The sequence below is a fragment of the Globicephala melas genome, chromosome 19 (assembly GCF_963455315.2).
Source record: "Globicephala melas chromosome 19, mGloMel1.2, whole genome shotgun sequence".
NCBI classification, from domain to species: Eukaryota; Metazoa; Chordata; class Mammalia; order Artiodactyla; family Delphinidae; genus Globicephala; species Globicephala melas.
The window spans coordinates 3,734,381-3,756,354 of record NC_083332.1 but is presented as its reverse complement, the minus strand read 5'-3'; the positions used below and the strand labels follow the sequence as shown (position 1 = coordinate 3,756,354).

The 21,974-nt window shown below is 45.4% G+C and overlaps 1 protein-coding gene and 1 pseudogene across 9 annotated transcripts in view; one reads left to right on the top strand and one right to left on the bottom strand.

Moving 5' to 3' along the window:
- CDC42EP5 (CDC42 effector protein 5) overlaps positions 1–21,974 on the top strand; it is a 198,017-nt gene that overhangs the window by 118,336 nt on the left and 57,707 nt on the right. For 2 of the 9 annotated variants that reach the window (XM_060289666.2, XM_060289668.2), the window contains exons 5-8: positions 2,776–2,909; positions 13,559–13,658; positions 14,656–14,794; positions 15,412–15,488. The exons of 2 other annotated variants lie outside the window; for them this stretch is intronic. The gene's annotated coding sequence lies outside the window, so the exon portion shown is untranslated. The remainder of the gene's footprint in view (positions 1–2,775; positions 2,910–13,558; positions 13,659–14,655; positions 14,795–15,411; positions 15,489–21,974) is intronic. 5 more of the 9 variants (XM_060289674.2, XM_060289675.2, XM_060289671.2 and 2 more) reach the window with 4 other exon arrangements.
- On the bottom strand, positions 11,286–13,749 carry LOC132594003 (leukocyte immunoglobulin-like receptor subfamily A member 1; annotated as a pseudogene).

Below are 21,974 nucleotides of genomic sequence, written 5' to 3'. Positions count from 1 at the left end.
GCCCGTGGTCAGCATTGAGCCACCTCCCCTGTGTGGCATGAAACAGACTCAGCATGAAACAGACTCAGTCCACGATTGTCAGCCCTGGGCGTCCACCCTCGTGAGAGTGTGAGGGTCCCATTGCAACATCCCTGAGGCCACAGCTGTGAGCAGATGCTAAGTCTGAGACGGTGGGCAGCACGGGGCAGAGCAGCTGCAGCAGTCGCCCCTGGTCAGCCTGACTCCCAGGACAGCCCCGGGAGAAGCCTTCTAGGAGAGACCAGGGGTGTCAGGGCAGAGCCTTTAACAGGAATGGACATCACAGTGACCCTAGTAATGATGACAGTGCTACGGACAGCCGTCTGCTGACGAATGGGGGTGTCCTAGGCAAGGAAACAGAATCAGTAGGAAACCAATAAAGAGGTGAAAAAAATGTAGATCATACTTGATGTGAATATCTTGATTGTATCACAACACAATTAGTGACTTTGCTGAAATAAAAATATGCAAAAAAAGAATCAGTAGGGAAATATGACAGTCGATTTAAATTAAGCGTGTTTAAGTATCTGAAAAATAAAGGGAGGCAACCATATGGATTATTTTATAGAAGAAAGGGCAGTTATTAAGAGTTAGAAAAGGTAGAGATGACAAATCCAGTAGGATGAACACATTAAAAAACGTCACCCCATCAAGGACAAGACAGCTGAGGGACCAGTTATGGAATTGAACACAATATCGAGGAAATGTTCCACAATGAAGCTTAGAGAGACCAGAAATGGAAATTCAAGATACTTGGGGAATAGAATGAGGAGGGCCCACGTCATATCTATTGTAAGCGTCAGAAGGAAAGGTCGTGACGTATAACAACGGCCAAAGAAATGAAGAATTGAACATTTTTCAGAGATGAGGAGAGGCCAACTAAGTGCTAGGACACCTGTATTTAAAAGTGACATCTGTGTCTTGACCCTTCATGGTAAATTAAGAAAATGAAGGTTAAATTAAAAAAAAAAAGTATCTCAGAGTGAATTGTACGCTTCGAAACGGTTAATTCTATTTTGTGAAAATTTCAACTGAAAAAAATCAAGGACGACTGTCCTGAGGCCCTACAAATGTCCTGAAACTACTTCCTGTAGAAAATGCAAATTACCATTAAGAGAATGACAAGCTCATTGGGACCAGACTACCCCGTACCAAAAGGCGATGCCAGAAGATACTGGAGAAATACCTTCAGGGAATTAATTGGGAAGAATTTTACACTGAGCCAAATTATTTTTAAGGAACATAAGTGAAAGGCTCATCAGAGGGTGAATCCCTAACTGCGAGGAGGTTCCAGCCACCACATGTGACCTGCGGGAGCTGTGTCCATTCCGCTCAGCCCACCACGTCAGGCTGCGTCTTCCTGAGAGAGAAGGAGGGTTCTGGTGGGGATGGAGCCCTTACCCATCACCTGTATGTTCCTCTCCCAGTAGTTGAGTCACACACTTAGTTTGAAATAAGAAATGTTTTCAAGTAACTTGATAAAGAGAGAATGAGAGTGAAAGAAGGCATTTCCAGAGACTCAAGTTCTTAGATATTTTACTATTTTCACACTCAGTGAAAGGAATACTAAGAGATGTAATGGAGAAAGTGAGATGTCATATGAGAAAAAAATGGTATGAAAAGCACTGAAAAATTAACTAACACAACTAGTACACGCACCCACAGATGCACCCACACGTGTGCAAACAGGCGCACAGATGTGCACACGCACATGCACGTATATAGAGTTCCCTGATTTCAGGTGAAGTATAATGAGAACATTGTCTTCTCTAATGGAGGAGGAGAATGCATAGCTGTTTAGAAATAAAAATGTAAATACATATGTTAACATGGGAGTAACAGCCTAAAATTAGAGATGGAATAACTACCAATGTGCTTGGTGTAATTAAATGAAAGAAAACATTTTCAGCTTTATTGAGATATAAGTAACAAAAATTGTGTATATTTAAGATGTACAAGTTAATGTTTTTATTTTTTAAAAAAAGCATTTATTTATTTATTTATTTACTCGGCTGTGTTGGGTCTTAGTTGTGGCACGCAGGATCTTCGCTGTGGCAGGCGGGATCTTTCGTTGCGTGCGCAGGCTCCAGAGTGCATGGGCTCAGTAGTCGCAGCTTGTGGGCTTAGTTGCCCCGTGGCATGTGGGATCTTAGTTCCCTGACCAGGGATCCAACCTGCGTCCCAAGCATTGGCAGGTGGATTCTTAACCACCGGACCGCCAGGGAAGTCCCACTTGATGTTTTTATATACACTTACCTTGTGATATAATCACCACAATTAAGCTAATTAACATATCCATGACCTCACATACTGAACATTTGTGTGTGAGTGTGTGTGTGGTGAGAACACTTAAGGTCTATCCTGTAAGCAAATTTCAAGTCTACGATGGAATATTGTGAACAGTAGTCACATCACCGTACATCACATCTCCACAAGTGACTCGACTGCGTAACTGAAACTTTGTTCCCCGTGACCAGCATCTCCCCACTGACCCCTTTCCCAGCCTCCGGCAACTACCATTCTCCTGTGTTTCTATGAGCCTGATTATTCTAGATCCCCCAGGGAAGTGAGCTCGGGCTGTATTTGTCTGTCTGTGTCTGGCTTCTTTTACTTCACATAATGTCCTCCAGTTCTATCCACGTTTCCCAGACGGAAGGATTCCCTTCTTTTTAAAGGCTGAATAATATTCCAGTGTGTGTGTGTGTGTGCGTGCGCGTGCGTATCTCACATTTTCTTTATCTCTTCATCTTTCGACAGGCATTGAGGTTGTATCCATATCCTGGCTAATGTGAATAATGCTGCAGTGAACATAGGAGTGCAGATATGTCTCCGAGATCGTGGTTTCATCTGCTTTGGCTATATACCCGGAAGTGGAATTGCTGGATCCTATGGTAGGTAGTTGTAGTTTTAATTGTTTGAGGAAACTCCATACTGTTTTCCACAGTGGCTGCACCGATTTGTGTTCCCAGCAACAATGCATAGGGTTCTCTTTTCTCCACAACTTTGCCAACACTCGTTATCTTTTTTTTAAATTAACTTATTTATTTATTTTTCGCTGCGCTGGGTCTTCGTTGCTGTGCGTGGGCTTTCTCTAGTTGCGGTGAGCGGGGGCTACTCTTCCTTGCGGTGCGCGGGCTTCTCATTGCGGTGGCTTCTCTTGTTGTGGAGCAAAGGCTCTAGGCCCGCGGGCTTCAGTAGTTGTGGCTCGTGGGCTCTAGAGCGCAGGCTCAGTAGTTGTGGCACACAGGCTTACTTGCTCCGTGGCACGTGGGATCTTCCCCGACCAGGGCTCGAACCCATGTCCCCTGCGTTGGCAGGTGGATTCTTAACCACTGTGCCACCAGGGAAGCCCAACACTTGTTATCTTTTGTCTGTTTCATAACAGCCATTCTAACAGGTGTGAGGTGATATCTCACTGTGGTTCTGATTTGTATTTCCCTGAGGGTTAGTGATGTTGAGCACCTCTTCATGTACTGTTTGGCCATTGGAATGTCTTCTTTTGAGAAATGCCTGTTCCGGTCCTTTACCTGTTTTTTAAATTGGGTTGTTACTACTTTGCATTGCATTGTGTGAGCTCCTTGTATATTTTGACAAGTAGCTCCTTATCAGATACGTGGTTTGCAAATATCTTCTCCCATTGTATATGTTGCCGTTTCACTCTGTTGTCTGTTTCCTCTGCTGTGTAGAAGCTTTTAATATGATGCAATCCCCTTGTCTATTTTTGTCTTTGTTGCCTGTGCTTTCGGTGTCATATCCAAAAAACCATTGTCCAAACTCACGTCAAGAAGCTCTTCCCCTATGCTTTCTTCTTGTAGTTTTATGGTTTCAGTCCTTATGGTTACGTCTCTGATCCATTTTGACTTGATTTTATATATGGTGTGAGCTGAGGGTCCAGTTTCATTCTTCTGCATGTGGGTGTCTAGTTTTCCTAGCATCATTTATTGAAAGTACTATCCTTTCCCAATTGTGTGTTCTTGGCACCCTTGTGGAAGATAGCTCACGGAGCTTCTTTGAGATAGTTATTTTGAGCAGTTAGGCATCTGATAGACCTTCATCTGTTACGGTTTATGTCTTGCCTTCAGCAGTGTCACATTCCCTGATTCTTCGTGTGTCTTACAGCTTTGCTTTGGTGTCTGTGTGTTGGAAGAAGCAGCCGCCTCTTCCAGTCTTTATGGTCGGAGTTTGCAGACCAGTCCAGTCAGAGATTCTGGAGCCTCTCAGACGTGTTCTGTGGACGTGCAGCTCCACATCGCTCCCTCCTGGGGAAAGGATTCCTAGTTGTGTGCCTTCACGGTGTCCCCGCTTCCCCTGGAGGAGTGCAGGGGATGGCGGGGGTGGGGGCGGGCTCCCTTTTCCTCCTCCTGAGGGAGAAGTCTCAGGATCGGTCCTCCTCTCCATCCTGCCAGGCTCTGACGGCTACTACAGCGCCTGTCCCTCTCTTCCTCTTTTGCTGCCCCCACATGGGCCTGTGGCCTCGGGCTCTGAGTGAGATGAGAGGCCAGGAGGTCTGTGAGGCAGTGCCCGGAGCCTGGGGATGTGGGTGCAGCTTGACTCCCTCTGGCCTGGGCCGAACGGAGGAGGCTCTCAGCGCTGAGGGTGCCAGCTTGGGGGAGGGGGGACAGGGGGAGGGAACTGCTCCTTTTATCCTTTCAAAGTGGTTTTTCTTGGTTCTATGCTCATTCGAGGTGTCGCACCTTGCTAACTGGATCCTGCAGTTCGCATAAAATTTATTTTCCCCAAATACCGTACTTTTGTCACTGTTTATGTGCGGGGATGAGAGCTGGGACTTGCTGTTCTGCCATCTTGCCTAAAACGTTGATTAATTTTTCTAGAATGCATCGTAGTGAGACCAGAAATGGAAAAATAGAAACAATAGCTAATCTACACAGGAAATAAAATGAGAAGACTAAACAGATATCTGTCACAGTCTCTAATGAGAGAAATGAGAATGCCATTAGTCAGCACTTGAAGAGACCACAGACCTAGACACCAGGGCATCCTCCACTTAAGGGGACTAGGGTTCTCCCTCACCCGCAGTGGCGGCAAAATTACTTCTTTTTTTTTTTTTTAAAATAGAAGTATAGTTAATTTACAATGTTGTGTTAGTTCCAAGTGTATAGCAAAGTCATTCACTTATATATACATATTCTTTTTCAGATTCTTTCCGTTAAAGATTTTTATGAGATACTGAGCATGGTTCCCTGTGCTATACAGTAGGTCCTTGTTGTTTATCTATTTTATGTAAAGTAGTGTGTATCTGCAAATCCCAAATTCCTGATTGATCCCTTCCCCCTTTATCCCCTTTGGTAACCATAAGGTTGTTTTGTCTGTCTGTGAGTGTATTTCTGTTTTATAAATAAGTTTATTTGCACCATGTTTTAAGATTCCACATATAAGTGAAATCACATGATATGTGTCTTTCTCTTTCTGACATACTTCACTTAATATGATAATCTCTAAGTCCATTCATGGTGCTTCAAATGGCATTATTCCATTCTTTTTTATGGCCGAGTAATATTCTATTATACATATATCACATCTTCTTTATCCATCTGTCGATGGACATTAAGGTTGCTTCCACGTCTTGCCTATTGTAAATAGTGCTGCTAGGTACATTGGGGTGCATGCATGTTTTTGAATTAGAGTTTTTTCCAGATATCTGCCCAAGAGTGAGGTTGCAGGATCATAAGGTAACTCTGTTTTTAGATTTTAAGTGACCTTCACACTGTTCTCCATAGTGGCTGCAACAATTTACATCCCCAGCAACAGTGTAGTAAGGTTGCTTTTTCTCCACACCCTCTCCAGCATTTATTATTTGTAGATTTTTGATGATGGCCATTCTGACCAGTGTGAGGTGATACCTCACTGTGGTTTTGACTTGTATTTCTCTAATAATTGGTGATGTTGAACATCTTTTCACATGCCTCTTGGCTATGTGTATGTCTTCTTTGGAGAAATGTCTATTTAGGTCTTCTGTCCAGTTGTTTTTTTTTTTTTTTTTTGTGGTAGGCGGGCCTCTCCCTGTTGTGGCCTCTCCCGTTGCGGAGCACAGGCTCCGGACGCGCAGGCTCAGCGACCATGGCTCACGAGCCCAGCTGCTCCGCGGCATGTGGGATCTTCCCGGACCGGGGCATGAACCCGCGTCCCCTGCATCGGCAGGCGGACTCTCAACCGCTGCGCCACCAAGGAAGCCCTGGTTGCTTGATTTTTGAATATCAAGCCAATGTTGCATTCCTGGGATAAGCCCCACTTGGATGTGGTGTAGTATTTTAAAAGTATGTTGTTAGATTTGATTTGCTAATATTTTGTTGAATATGTTTATGCTCATGAGGGAGACTGGCCTGCAAATTTTTGTTTTATTTTGTTTTCGTTTTCTTTACTTTTACTATGAGAGTTGGTCTGGCCTCATAAATTAATACAACATTTCCTCCTCATCTAGTTTCTAGAAGAGATTGAGTAGAATTAATATTATTATTTTTACATGTTTTCTAGAATTTGCAAGTAAAACCATTTAGGCCTGGAGATTTCTTTGGGGAAATTTTAATCTAAGAATTCAATATCTTGAATGTGAGACTAGCAAACTGTTTTTAAAGTCTGACAATAACCCGTGTTAGTGAAGGTCTGGGACAAAAGGAATTACTCCACATTGTTTCTGGTTATACAAAATAAGACAGTCAATTAAATAAGAAATGCATCATTATCCCTTAGATTTTCAAATATGTTTATGCTACCCAGGAGATTTTTGCCATATAAAACCTAGAAGAACTTGCACATATAGACAATAAAATACTACAAGGATGTTTCCAGTATATAATACAGCATGCAAAATTAACACACTACAGTTCTTCAAGCTTCTAGGTAGAGGATGCATAAGTTCTGGGGATCTAACGCACAGCATTGTGATTATAATTAGCAGTAATGTAGTATATACTTGGAAGTTGTTAAGAGGGTAAATCGTAAATGTTCTAATCCAAAATGTAGTGGCAAGATAAGGAAAGGTCTAATGACGTGCTTTGCACGCAATACACCGTTTTCCAACACCATTTATTTATTTTTAACATCTTTATTGGAGTGTAATTGCTTTACAATGGTGTGTTAGTTTCTGCTTTATAACAAAGTGAATGAGCTATACATATACATATGTCCCCGTATCTCCTCCCTCTTGCGTCTCCCTCCCACCCTCCCTATCCCACCCCTCTAGGTGGTCACAAAGCACTGAGCTGACCTCCCTGTTCTATGCAGCTGCTTCCCACTAGCTATGTGTTTTACATTTAGTGGTGTATATATGTCCATGCCACTCTCTCACTTCATCCCAGCTTACCCTTCCCCCTCCCCATGTGCTCAAGTCCATTCTCTACGTCTGCGACCTTAGGTTCTTCAGAACGATTTTATTTTTTTAGATTCCATATATACGTGTTAGCATATGGTATTTGTTTTTCTCTTTCTGACTTACTTCACTTTGTATGACAGACTCTAGGTCCATCCACCTCACTTCAAATAACTCAATTTCGTTTCTTTTTATGGCTGAGTAATATTCCATTGTATATATGACCAACACCATTTATTGAAGAGACTGTCCTTTACCCATTGTGTACTCTTGACTCTCTTGTCAAATATTAGTTGACTACACACGGGTCGGTTTATTTCTAGGATTTTCATTCTGTTCCGTTGGTCTATACATCTGTTTGTTGTTTTCTATTACCATACTGTTGTTTTTTTTTTTTTGTGGTACGCGGGCCTCTCACTGTTGTGGCCTCTCCCGTTGCGGAGCACAGGCTCCGGATGCGCAGGCTCAGCGGCCATGGCTCACGGGCCCAGCCACTCCACGGCACGTGGGATCTTCCCGGACCGGGGCACGAACCCGTGTCCCCTGCATCGGCAGGCGGACTCCCAACCACTGCGCCACCAGGGAAGCCCAGCATACTGTTTTAATACTATATCTTTGTAGTATATTTTGAAATCTGGCAGTGATTCCTCCAGCTTGTTCTTTTTCAAGATTCTTTGACTATTTGTGGTGCTTGTAGTTCTTTTTTTGCATTTTCTGTCATCCCTTGTCATATCAATTATACTTCTTTTTAAAATTGAAGTATAGTTGATTTACAATATTGTTAGTTTCAGGTGTACAGCATTGTGATTCTTTTGTGTGTGTGTGTATGTGTGTGTGTGATTTGCAGATTATATTCCTTTATAGGTTATTACAAGATATTGGGTATAATTTTCTGTGCTATACAGTAAATCCTTGTTGCTTATCTATTATACATATAGTAGTTTGCATCTGTTAATCTCATAGTTTTAATTTCTATCCTGCCCCCATCTCTTCCTTTTGGTTACCATAATTTTGTTTGCTATGTCTGTGAGTCTGTTTCTGTTTTGTGTACAGATTTCTTTGTATTATTTTTCACATATAAGTGATATCATATGGTATGTGTCTTTCTCTGACTTGTTTAACTACACATACTATTGTCTAGTTCCATCCATGCTGCTGCAAATGGCAATTTTCATATTTTATGGCTGAATAATATTCCATTATGTATATGTATGTATGTGTATATATATACCATATATATACCATATCTTCTTAATCCATCACCTGTTGATGGGCACTTTGGCTGTTTCCATGTCTTGGCTATGTGGCTTGTCTTGTAAATAGTGCTGCTATGAACACTGAGGTACATGTATCTTTTCAAATTATGGTTTTCTCCAGACATATGCCCAGGCGGCTGGATCATGTGGTAGCTCTACTTTGAGGTTTTTGAGCATCCTCCTTACTGTTTTTCACAGTGGCTGCACCAATGTACGTTCCCACCAAGGGTGTAGGAGGGTTCCCTTTTCTCCGTACCCTCTCCAGCATTTATTCTTTGCAGTTTTTGACGTTAGCCCTGGTGACTGTACCGTGGTGATACCTCACTGTAGTTTCGCTTTACATTTCTCTAGTAATTAACATTGTTGAGCATCTTTTCATGTGCCTGTTGGCTGTCTGTATGTCTTTGGGAAAATGTCTATTTAGTTCTTCTGCCCATTGTTTGATTGGGTTGTCTATTTCTTTGAGTTTGAGTCATATGAGCAGTTTGTGTATTTTGGTCGCATTGTTTACAAATATTTTCTCCCATTGCGTATGTTGTGTCTTCATTTTGTTGATGGTTTCCTTTGCTGGGCAAAAGCTTTTAAGTTTGATTATGCCCCATTTGTTTATTTTTGCTGTTACTTCTTTTGCCTTGGGAGACTGATTTAAGAAAATATTAGTACAGTTGGGAGTTCCCTAGTGGTCCAGTGGTTAGGACTCAGCACTTTCACTGCCGTGGCCCAGGTTCAAGCCCTGGTCGGGGAAGTAATATCCTGCAAGAGGCGCGGGACGGCCAAAAAAATAAATAAGGCTATGAAAATACTGGCACAATTTATAGCAAAGAGTGTTTTGCCTATGTTCTCTTCTAGGAGTTTTATAGTGTCGTGTCTTTTTTAAAAAATTTATTTATATTATTTATTTATTTTTGGCTGTGTTGAGTCTTCGTTGCTGCGCAAGGAATTTCTCTAGCTGCAGCGAGCGGGGTCTGCTCTTCACTGTGGTGTGTGGGCTTCTCATTGCAGTGGCTTCTCTTGTTGCAGAGCACGGGCTTTAGGCGTGTGGGCTTCAGCAGTTGTGGCACGCGGGCTCAGTAGTTGTGGCTCGCGGGCTCTAGAGCACGGGCTCAGTAGTTGTGGTGCACGGGCTTAGTTGCTCCACGGCATGTGGGATCTTCCCAGACCAGGGCTCGAACCCGTGTCTCCTGCATTGGCAGGCGGGTTCTTAACCACTGCGCCACCAGGGAAGTCCTATAGTGTCATGTCTTATATTTAGGTCTTTAAACCATTTTGAGTTTATTTTTGTATATGGTGTGAGGGAGTGTTCTAATTTGATGACTTACATGCAGCTTTCCAGTGAATCCCACCACCTCCTTGACCCGAAAATGAGAGGCCACCTTCACTCTGCCCTTCATATTGTGGGGCTGATTCCATAGGTGCCGTGATGACTCTAAGTGCTCCTAGGAATCAGCACCCAGACAGAGGCGAGGAGGGCACCTGCTCTTCTCTCCCTGTCTCAGCTGGGCATCTTCCCCTTCATGCATTTCTTCTCACTATGACCACCCAATAGGCACCAGTGACCTCAGTTATACTTGAGACATGAAGCCCCCTCCTTCCTTCATCTCCACTCCCAGCCCCAGGTCCAGTGGGAAGCGACCCTTCTGTAAAGGTTTAGTGGGGAAGGGTTAACAGAAGTTCAGCCCAGGACTGGGGAGACTGTGTCTCTTCTAGGCTAAGAGGACTCTGTTACTCAGCAGACATGGCGTTCGTGCATGTGGGTGAGAGCCTGCAGGCCCCCAGTGCTGCCTGGAACAAGGACAGAAGGAGGATGTGGCGCATGTCTGGATCTTCATGTTGTTCTTAGCTCCACGTCTTCCCTCAAAGTTCAGAGCTTCCGCTCTTCTGTCTCCCTTCTGCACACACCTAGCACTGCCTGGACCCTGGGGTGGGATGAGTGGAGTAGAGGGAGAGGGACTCCCACTGTATTGTCCCTCCCTCCGTGGGGTGGGGCCACCTGTGGCTGACGTCCCTGCGTCCCCCTTCTTCTCCTCCAGCTCAGAGCTCCCCTGGGACAGGGCTGTGAGCCGAGGGTCTGGCTCCTCGATGGATATGGGGAGGGGGCTCCTCGCCTGAGAGCAGGAGTCCAGGGGTCGCTGGGCTGTGACCTCAGGGAGGGGGAGGTGCTGAGTGAGCTGTAGCACGTGTAGGTCCCACTGTGGGCTGAGGTCGCAGGACTCAAGGTGAAGTTGTTCTGAAAGGGTGGAGCCGTGTCCTGCAGACGAAGGTGCTGGGGAGGAGTGAGTGACCCCTCCTTGGACAGATGGAGGGGATCGGACCAGACCTCAGAGCCACACTGCAGGGTCACGTTCTCTCTGCAGGGTTCTGAGGGCCCCAGCTGGGCTGAGAGGGAGGGTTTCCTGTACATTTCTGGGGGCGAGGAAGGTCGTGATGTGTACAGAGCCACCCCCAACACACCCTTGACCCTGAGCTGAGGGACCACCATCCTCTCTCCAGGGACCCTGTCTGTGACCCCCTCTCAGCTGCTCTCAGCCCCTCTGTGTGGGTCTCTCTTATCTCCCGGCACCCCCTCCATTTTTCTCACTCACTCTCCCTGGACCACTGCCCTATCTCAATGTCTGCTCTAGGACCCCTCCCAGGACCCCATCACCACCAGGGGTGGCTCTGGGCCCAGCACCCTGACAGCACAGTCAGGACGTGGGGCAGGACAGGGGCTGCTCACCGGCGATCAGGCTGTCTCCACGGCGCACGAGAGAGCCCGGCTAGGCTGAGAGCGAGGGCTCCTTGTACACCCCTGCAGAGAAGGGACAGTGGCACCGAGGGGGACGCACACCCCACACTGCTCACTGGGGCTGCAGTGAGAGCTCTCCTGGTCCCTCCCAGGCCTCCCGCCAGTGGTTCTGCCCCGGGAGGCCACTGCCCCTGACCCCCCATCACCCCAGGGCTCACTGGGCACAAGGCTCAGGTCAGGGGTCCAGGAAACGATGGGGCTGGGGGCCCTCACCTGTGACCTGGCGATGCAGAGGGTGACTGGGGTGTGACCACACATGTGCAGGGAGCTGGGAGAATCATAGCATCCGCGGGTTCCCCCACGGGAGGAGTTTAGGGGGCCCACAGGGCACACGGCCTGTCCCCTCCCATGGGTCCTCGATGTCTGGCGTCGGCCGGGTCGGCGCCTCCCTCCTTCAGCAGGTGCAGAGTGCCCGCTGCAAACTGTGAGCTGCCAGGGACACGCCCCCTCCTGAGGCCGCCACAGGGCGCGGCTGCTGAGAGGGAGGGGAAGGGGCTGGGTTAAAGGGGACCTTCACCCAGCTCACCGCAGGTGTGGGCTGTGAGGGGAGACGTCCGTGCCCCTGAGCCCACACTCTGCTCCCTCTGCCTGTAAGGGCGCTGCCGCAGTGGGAGTGGACCCGGGTCCTCCCTCCTACCTGTCCCCACCAGGGGCAGGGGGTCACTCCACTCTAACCTGTCTTTCCTGCAGTGATAGACACACTGGTACTGCCCTGCAGTGCTTGAGCTCGAGGATTCAAAGGGGAAACTGGCCTTGTTACTGGAGTCCTGTGGGGCCTTAGCCTCCCAGAGTCCAGAGGGCCTCTCTCTATACAGACGGTAGACATCAGCCCTCAGAGATCCCGGAGACAAGATGGTCACAGGGCTTCCCTTGGTGACCGACACCTGGGTCAGCCCAGATGGAGGGTTTGGGGAGGACCCCTGGAAAGGGATCAGACCTGAAGAGTTAGGGGTGCCCTTCTTCCGTCAGTTTCCCCAGCTGTCATTCCCCAGGCCCCTCCCAGACAGGTCAGCATCATTTCAGACCTGCTGTGTTCCCCCTAGATGACCAGGGGGTTGTTGGGTTGAAGCAGGAGGTCTGGGGGGCCTCACTTACCTGGACCTGGTTCCACGGGCCCTGACTCAGCCCTGGGAGTTCCCTGTGAGCGCCCATCCCCCAGCACACATCATAGATGCTCCAGGTCTGGTCTGGGCCCTGAGTTCTGGGGTCAGATCTGGGGCTGAGCACATCCTTCCTCCCCCACAATTTCTGCCCCCACTGATCTCCTGAGACCTGGGGTCTCTCAGCTTCAGACCTGGGAGGAGAGGGGCCCCCTCCCCGCTCCCTTCCCCAAAGCTCACCGAGGCAGAGAAGGGCAGTGAGGGTCGGGGTCGTGGCTGTGCCTCCCATGGTCCCCAGCCGTGCTGGTGTCTCACAAAGTCCACAGAGCCAGCAGGACAGACAGACACGCGGGGGCTGACAAGGTGCAGGCTGTGTTACACGTCGGGTTCCTTCATAGCAGCCTCTCAGAAAGAGGAACAGCCCCCCAGGGCCTCACGCTGCTCTACCTGCAGGATGGGGCCCAGGAGACAGCAGGCTCTGGGACCTTCCAGACCACATGTGGGTCTCACCAGACCCCACGCACTCTGCCTCTCCTCGGGCCAAACCCAAAGCCAGAGAGTGACACTCGTCCCGGGACAGGAAGTTGAGGATGCAGGGCAGGGCCTAGGAGCAGCCCAGTTTTGGCTCCGCCCAGGGCGCGGAGAGGGCTCCAGGGCGGTTAACAAGCTGCCCAGTGGCTGCAGGGACAGGCTGCAGGCAGAAGCCCTGACCCCAGAGGGGCTCCTCACAGGCCGCTGGGCTCCAGGGGCTCCTAGTGGTGCCTGAGGCTGAGCCTTTGGAAGAGACACTCGCCCAGCCCAGCCTGGGGGCCGAGCAGCCTGCGGAGGTTGGTCAGGCGGTCACCCATCTTGATGAGCTTCACCTGCTCATCCAGGAAGTGGCTCCAGGAAGTCCAGAGGTGGAGTCTGCGCGGGCAGAGCCCATGCCTGCGGACCCACAGGGCCTGGCGCAGGTTCTTCTCCGTCAGCCGGGCGGCTTCCACGGCGTCCTGGGCTTTCCCCACGCTCCTGGGACGGCTTTGGCACGTCCTGAAAGAGGGCGCGGCCACAGCGCTGCTTTTGCCTTTTCCAGTGAGCTCGGGCCCTCCGGCTCCTCCTAGGCCAGTTCGCGAAACGATGTCTCACGCCCTGGCGAGCTGCTGCGTCGTGTGGGAAGAGAAGCGCAGAGACAGGTAGGTGTGGGAGAGCGGCAGATGCACGTTACCAGGCGGGTGACTGCGGCCTCCACCTGGCGGAGGAATTGTGACGAATCTGGGAGCTCATGCTTGGTCGGCAGTAAGGAGCTAAGCTCAGAAAATGGTGTTGGCTGGTCCCGGAGGGCGAGGAGAGCTGAGTGGGTGATTCCAAGGTTGTGACTGGAAAAAAGGTTGGAGGGTGGTCCGAGTCTGGAGGAAGGGGCGCCCTTGGGTCTGTTCAGTCCAAACACCGTGGAAGCAAGAGACACATGCGTGGCACCGCCCAGCGCACTGCTTGGTTCCAGTTCTGATTTTGGTTTTCATAGAACCTGTGTGACCTTGGAGAAGCCCCTTCCCTTTCCCGAGATGCTGAAAATGCAAAATTTGTTCCTTCCTTCCAACGTTTATTGAGCAGTTACTATATCCAGACATGAGATTCATTGGTGACGGTGACCGATTCTTTCCCTGGACTCATGGAGCTCTGCTGATGACACCAGACAATACCTATTTAGACAATAAATAATTTGGGTCTAGTTTTGTTCAGTTGTACAGAAGGAGAAAAACAGTGAGGCACAGTGACAGGTGGAAGCCCAGCAAGCTTGTGATGGAAGTGCGGGGACCTTCTGGAGAAGGAGAGACCCAAGCTGATAGAGGTTAGCACAGGAGTGGTGAGGGGCCGGCACCCTGGGCCGGGAAGAGGGGGGAGCTGTTCTGAGCACTGGAGTTCAGGGGATGCTGGGCCCTGGTCCTACAGGGTCTAGTGCACCCTGCAAGTGTGCCTGGATTTTATCCTTGAGACAAGAGGGTAATTTTCCGGAAAGGAAGGTATGAACACACAGCTGGGCTGAGATGGTCGCCGCTCCGCAGGGATTTGACTGTGGGAGGACTGTGGTGGTAATAAACAGTGATAGAGCTCCGGTACCATTTGACCACTAGGTGATGAGTGGGTCAGTATCTGAGTGGTTGATGAGGTTTTCTTCTGTAACCCTTCCAGAAATCCTACAACAAAATACATTCGCAGTTGAGTGGGATGAATCAGGAAGACTTCTAGGTGGTTTGGAAAGGGGTCTGTGGTTTTCATAATCGGCTCAACGATGACCCCTTGAGAAGACACAAGTGTGGTGAGGACTCAGGTGTGCGTCTGGGGAGGGGAGGTGGTTAACTGGGAGGAGCTTGCTTTGAGGTAGGAGTTAGCTTCGCTGGTCCTGAGAGGTCAGCCCCTTCTGATCGTCAGCCTCAGGGAATGTCATGTGGAGACACTTGGAATTTACTTGAAGGCAGGTGGAGACCCTGGAAGAATTATTTTTAGGGGAGGATCCTGCAGTAGATCAGGTTGGGGCCATGAGAATCAAATTCCTCAGCTGGGAGTGAGGCCCTGGGGTGGAAGAGCCAGGAAGGAGGTGCTGGGTTGCAGCGACCAGTCCTGAGTCTGCCGCCGAGCTTGACTGTGGTGCTGGACCAGGGTCATGGATTCGCGGGGCTTCGGGCCAGGGCTGTTGGATGGGTTCATTGTATGTGAGGTGGAAGCGGGTGAAGCACTGAGGGCTCCTCCACTGTCTGCCTTGCTTGTCTAGCGGAGCCGGTGGGGCTGTCACAGAACGGATGACCCCAGGGGAGAAGGAGGCTTGGGTAGATATTTCTAATCCTGTCAACTGACACACAGAGGAACCACCACCTGCCTCCTGCACTGGGAACGCGGTTTTGTTTCTCACAGACCCTTCCTCTCTGACTTCCTTGTTTCTATCCACAGCAGCACCTTCTGGTCATTCCTCTCCATCCAGACCTCTGAGTCGTTTCTGCTCCTCCCCACCTTTTGTCCGCCACACAGTAAGTCTTTTTTTTTTTTTGAATAATAAATTTATTTATTTATTTATGGCTGCGTTGGGTCTTCGTTGCTCCCTGTGGACTTTCTCTAGTTGCGGCGAGCGCGGCTACTCTTCATTGCGGTGGCTTCTCTTGTTGCGCAGCTCGGGCTCTAGGCACGCGGGCTTCAGTAGTTGTGGCTCGCGGGCTCTAGAGCGCAGGCTCAGTAGTTGTGGCTCATGGGCTTAGTTGCTTCGCGGCCTGTTGGATCTTCCTGGACCAGGGCTCAAACCCGTGTCCCCTGCATTGGCAGGCAGATTCTTAGCCACTGCACCACCAGGGAAGCCGTATTTTTAGTTTTTTAAAAGACCTCCATACTGTTCTCCGTAGTGGCTGCACCAAGTTATATTCCCACCAACAGTGTAGGAGGGTTCCCTTTTCGCTACACATTCTGCAGCATTTATTATTGGTAGACTTTTTGATGATGGCCATTCTGACCGGTAGAGGTGATAACCTCACTGTGGTTTTGGTTTGCATTTCTCTAATAATTAGTGATGTAGACCGTCTTTTCATGTACCTGTTGGCCATCTGTATGGCTTCTGGAGAAATGTCTGTTTAGGTCTTCTGTCCATTTTTTTTTTTTTTTTCTTCTGTCCATTTTTAACTTGGTAGTTTGTTTTTTGATATTCAGCTCCATGAGCTGTTTGTATATTTTGGAAAGTAATCCCTTGTTGGTCCCATTGTTTGCAGATACTTCTCTCAGTGAGTAGGCCGTCTTTTCATTTCGTTTACAGTCTCCTTTGCTGGGCCAAAGCTTTTAAGTTTAATTAGACCCCATTTGTTTCTATATATTTTTTATTTCCATTACTCTAAAGAGACGGATCCAAAAAAAATATTGCTGTGATTTATGTCAAAGGGTATTGTGCCTATGTTTTTCCCTAGGAGTTTTATAGTATCTGGTCTTACATTTAGGTTTTTAATTGATTTTGAATTTTTTTTTGTATATGGTGTTAGAGAATGTTCAAATTTCATTCTTTTACACGCAGCTGTCCGGTTTGCCTAGCACCACTTGTTGAAGAGACTGTCTTTTCTCCATTGTATATTCTTGCCTCCTTTGTCGAATACTAAAATTGACCATAGGTGTATGGGTTTACTTCTGGGCTCTCACATCTGTTCCATTGATCCTTGGGTCTGTTTTTGTGCCAATATCATTCTCTTTTGATTACTGTAGCTTTGTAGTATTGTCTGAAGTCTGGGAGGGTTATGCCCCCAGGTTTGTTCTTTTTCCTCAGGATTGTTTTTACAATTCTGGGTCTTTTGTGGTTCCATATAAATTTTAGGATTATTTGTTCTAGTTCTGTGAAAAATGTCATGGGTAATTTGATAGGTGTTGTGTTAAATCTGTAGATTGCTTTGGGTAGTATGGCCATTTTACCTGTATCAATTATTCCAATCTGAGAGCGTGGGATATCTTTGCATTTCTTTGAATTATCTTCAGTTTCCTTTATCAATGTTTTATAGTTCTCAAAGTATATGTCTTTCATCTCCTTCATCAGGTTTACTCCTAGGTATTTTATTTTTGATGCAATTTTAAGAGATTGATATTTTACATTTTTTCTGATATTTCACTGTTAGTGGAATGAAAAGCAACAGATGTCTCTGTGTTAGTCTTGTATCCTGCTACCTTGCTGAATTAACTTATCAGTTCTAATAGTTGTTGTGTGGAGTCTTTAGGGTTTTCTATATGGAGTATCATGCCATCTGCATGCAATGACACTTTTACCTCTTTGCTTCCAATTTGAATACCTTTTTCTTTTTCCTTGTCTGATTGCTGTGGCTAGGACTTGCAATACTATGTTGGACAGAAGTGGTGAGAGTGGGCATCCTTGTCTTGTTCCACAATTCAGTGGAAGGCTTTCAGCTTTTCACCATTGAGTATTATGTTGGCTGTGGGTTTATCATAAATAGCTTTTATTATGTTGAGATATGTCGCCTTTGTACTCACTTTGGTGAGTGTTTATCATGAATGGGTGTTGAATTTTATGAAATGTTTTTTCTGCATCTATTGAGATGATCATGTGGTTTTGTGTTTTCTTTTTTAAACATCTTTACTGGATTATAATTGCTTTATATTGTTGTGTTAGTAGCTGCTGTATAACAAAGTGAATCAGCTATGTGTATACGTATATCCCCATATCCCCTCCCTCTTGCGTCTCCCTCCCACCCTCCCTATCTCGGCCCTCTATGTGGTCACAAAGCATGAACTGATGTCCCTGTGCTATGAGGCTGCTTCCCACTAGCCATCTATTTTACATTTGGTAGTGTATATATGTCAATGCCACCCTCTCGCTTAGTCTCAGCTTACCCTACCCCGTCCCCGTGTCCTCAAGTCCATTCTCTACGTCTGCGTCTTTATTCCTGTCCTGCCCCTAGGTTCTTCAGAACCTTTTTTTTTTTAGATTCCATATATATGTGGTAGCATATGGTATTTGTTTTTGTCTTTCTGACTTACTTCACTCTGTATGACAGATTCTAGGTCCATCTACCTCACTACAAATCACTCAATTTCGTTTCTTTTTATAGCTGAGTAATATTCCATTGTATATATGTGCCACATCTTCTTTATCCACTCATTTGTCGATGGACACTTAGGTTGCTTCCATGTCCTGGCTATTGTAAGTAGTGCTGCAGTGAACATTGTGGTACATGACTCTTTTTGAATTATGGTTTTCTCAGGGTATATGCCCAGTAGTGGGATAGTTGGGACATATGGTAGTTCTACTTTTAGTTTTTTAAGGAACCTCCATACTGTTCTCCATAGTGGCTGTATCAATTTACATTCCCACCAACGGTGCGAGAGGGTTCCCTTCTCTCCACACCCTCTCCAGCATTTATTGTTTGTAGATTTTTTGATGATGGCCATTGTGACTGGTGTGAGGTGATACCTCATTGTAGTTTTGATTTACATTCCTCTGATGATTAGTGATGTTGAGCATCCTTTCCTGTGTTTGTTGGCAACCTGTATGTCTTCTTTGGAGAAATGTCTATTTAGGTGTTCTGCCCTTTTTTGGATTGGATTGTTTGTTTTTTTGATATTGAGCTGCATGAGCTGCTTATATATTTTGGAGATTAATCCTTTGTCAGTTGCTTCATTTGCAAATATTTTCTCCCATTCTGAGGGTTGTCTTTTTGTCTTGTTTATGGTTTCCTTTGCTGTGCAAAAGCTTTTAAGTTTCACTAGGTCCCATTTGTTAATTTTTGTTTTTATTTCCATTTGTGTAGGAGGTGGGTCAAAAAGGATCTTGCTGTGATTTATGTCATAGAGTGTTCTGCCTGTGTTTTCCTCTAAGAGTTTTATAGTGTCTGGCCTTACATTTAGGACTTTAATCCATCCTGAGTTTATTTTTGTGTATGGTGTTAGGAAGTGTTCTAATTTCATTCTTTTACATGTAGCTGTCCAGTTTTCCCAGCACCACTTATTGAAGAGGCTGTCTTTTCTCCATTGTATAGGCTTGCCTCCTTTATCAAAGATAAGGTGACCATATGTGTGTGGGTTTATCTCTGGGCTTTCTATCCTGTTCCATTGATCTATATTTCTGTTTTTGTGCCAGTACCATACTGTCTTGATTACTGTAGCTTTGTAGTATAGTCTGAAGTCAAGGCGTCTGATTCCTCCAGCTCCGTTTTTTTTTCTCAAGACTGCTTTGGCTCTTCGATGTCTTTTGCTTTTCATACAAATTGTGAAATTTTTTGTTCTAGTTCTGTGAAAAATGCCATTGGTAGTTTAATAGGGATTGCATTGAATCTGTCGATTGCTTTGGGTAGTATAGTCATTATCAATGTTGATTCTTCCAATCCAAGAATATGGTATGTCTCTCCATCTGTTTGTATCTGCATACAGGTCTTTTGTCTCCTTAGGTAGGTTCACTCTCAGGTATTTTATTCTTTTTGTTGTAATGGTAAATGGGAATGTTTCCTTAATTTCTCTTTCAGATGTTTCATCATGACTGTATAGGAATGCAAGAGATTTCTGTGCATTAATTTTGTCTCCTGCTACTTTACCAAATTCATTGATTAGCTCTAGTAGTTTTCTGGTAGCATCTTTAGGATTCTCTATGTATATTATCATGTCATCTGCAAACAGTGACAGCTTTACTTCTTTTCCGATTTGGATTTGTTTTATTTCTTTTTCTTCTCTGATTGCTGTGGCTAAAACTTGCAAACCTATGTTGAATAATAGTGGTGAGAGTGGGCAGCCTTGTCTCGTTCCTGATCTTAGTGGAAATGATTTCAGTTTTTCATCATTGAGAATGATGTTGGCTGTGGGTTTGTCATATATGGCCTTTCTTATGTTGAGGTAAGTTCCCTCTATGACTACTTTCTGGAGAGTTTTTATCATAAATGGGTGTTGTATTTTGTCAGAAACTTTTTCTGAATTTATTGAGATTATCATATGGTTTTTATCCTTCAATTTGTTAATATCGTATATCACACTGATTGATTTGCGTATATTGAAGAATCCTTGCATTCCTGGGATAAACCCCACTCGATCATGGTGAATGATCCTTTAAATGTGCCGTTGGATTCTGTTTGCTAGTACTTTGTTGAGGATTTTTGCATCTATGTTCATCAATGATACTGGTCTGTAGTTTGCTTTTTTTGTGACATCAGGGTGATGGTGGCCTCATAGAATGAGTTTGGGATTGTTCCTCCCTCTGCTATATTTTGCAAGAGCTTGAGAAGGATAGGTGTTGTGTCTTCTCTAAATGTTTGATAGAATTTGCCTGTGAAGCCATCTGGTCCTGGGCTTTTGTTTATTGGAAGATTTTAAATCACAGTTTCAATTTCAGTGCCTGTGATTGATCTGTTTATATTTTCTGTCTCTTCCTGGTTCAGTCTCAGAAGGTTGTGCTTTTATAAGAAATTGTCCATTTCTTCCAGGTTGTCCATTTTATTGGCATGGAGTTGCTTGTAGTAATCTCTCATGATCCTTTGTATTTCTGCAGTGTCAGTTGTTACTTCTCCTTTTCATTTCTACTTCTATTGATTTGAGTCTTCTCCCTTTGTTTCTTGATGAGTCTGGCTAATGGTTTATCAATTTTGTTTATCTTCTCAAAGAACTAGCTTTTAGTTTTATTGATCTTTGCTATTATTTCCTTCATTCCTTTTTCATTTATTTCTGATCTGATCTTTATGATTTTTTTCCTTCTGCTAACTTTGGGTTGTTTTTGTTCTTCATTCTCTAATTGCTTTAGGTGTAAGGATAGGTTGTTTATTTGAGATTTTTCTTGTTTCTTGAGGTAGGATTTTACTCCTATAAACTTCCCTCTTAGAACTGCTTTTGCCGCATCCCATAGGTTTTGCGCCATCGTGTTTTCATTGTCATTTGTTTCTAGGTGTTTTTTGATTTCCTCAGTGATCTCTTGGTTATTTAGTAGCGTATTGTTTAGCCTCTATGTGTTTGTATTTTTTTACAGTTTTTTTCCTGTAATTGATATCTAGTCTCATAGTGTTGTGGTCGGAAAAGATACCTGATACAATTTCAGTTTTCTTAAATTTACCAAGGCTTGATTTGTGACCCAAGATATGACCTATCCTGGATAATGTTCCATGAGCACTTGAGAAGAAAGTGTATTCTGTCATTTTTGGATGGAATGTCCTATAAATATCAATTAAGTCCATCTTGTTTAATGTATCATTTAAAGCTTGTGTTTCCTTATTTATTTTCATTTTGGTTGATCTGTTCGTTGGCGAAAGTGGGGTGTTAAAGTCCCCTGCTATTATTGTGTTATTGTCGCTTTCCCCTTTAATGGCTGTTAATATTTGCCTTATGTATTGAGGTTCTCCTGTGTTGGGTGCATAAGTCTTTATAATTGTTATATCTTCTTCTTGGATTGATCCGTTGATCATTATGTAGTGTCCTTCTTTGTCTCTTGTAATAGTCTTTGTTTTAGAGTCTGTTTTGTCTGATATGAGAATTGCTACTCCAGCTTTCTTTTGATTTCCATTTGCATGGAATATCTTTTTCCATCCCCTCACTTTCATCTGTTTGTGTCCCTAGGTCTGAAGTGGGTCTCTTGTAGATAGCATATATGGGTCTTGTTTTTGTATCCATTCAGCCAGTCTATGTCTTTTGGTTGGAGCATTTAATCCATTTACATTTAAGGTAATTTTCGATATGTATGTTCCTATTACCATTTTCTTAATTGTTTTGGGTTTGTTATTATAGGTCTTTTCCTTCTCTTGTGTTTCCTGCCTAGAGACGTTCCTTTAGCATCTGTTGTGAAGCTGGTTTGGTGGTGCTGAATTCTCTTAGCTTTTGCTTGTCTGTAAAGGTTTTAATTTCTCTGTCGAATCTGAATGAGATGCTTGCTGGGTAGAGTAATCTTGGTTGTAAGTTTTTCCCTTTCATCACTTTAAATATGTCCTGCCACTCCCTTCTGGCCTGCAGAGTTTCTGCTGAAACTGTTAAGCTGTTAACCTTATGGGGATTCCCTTGTATGTTATTTG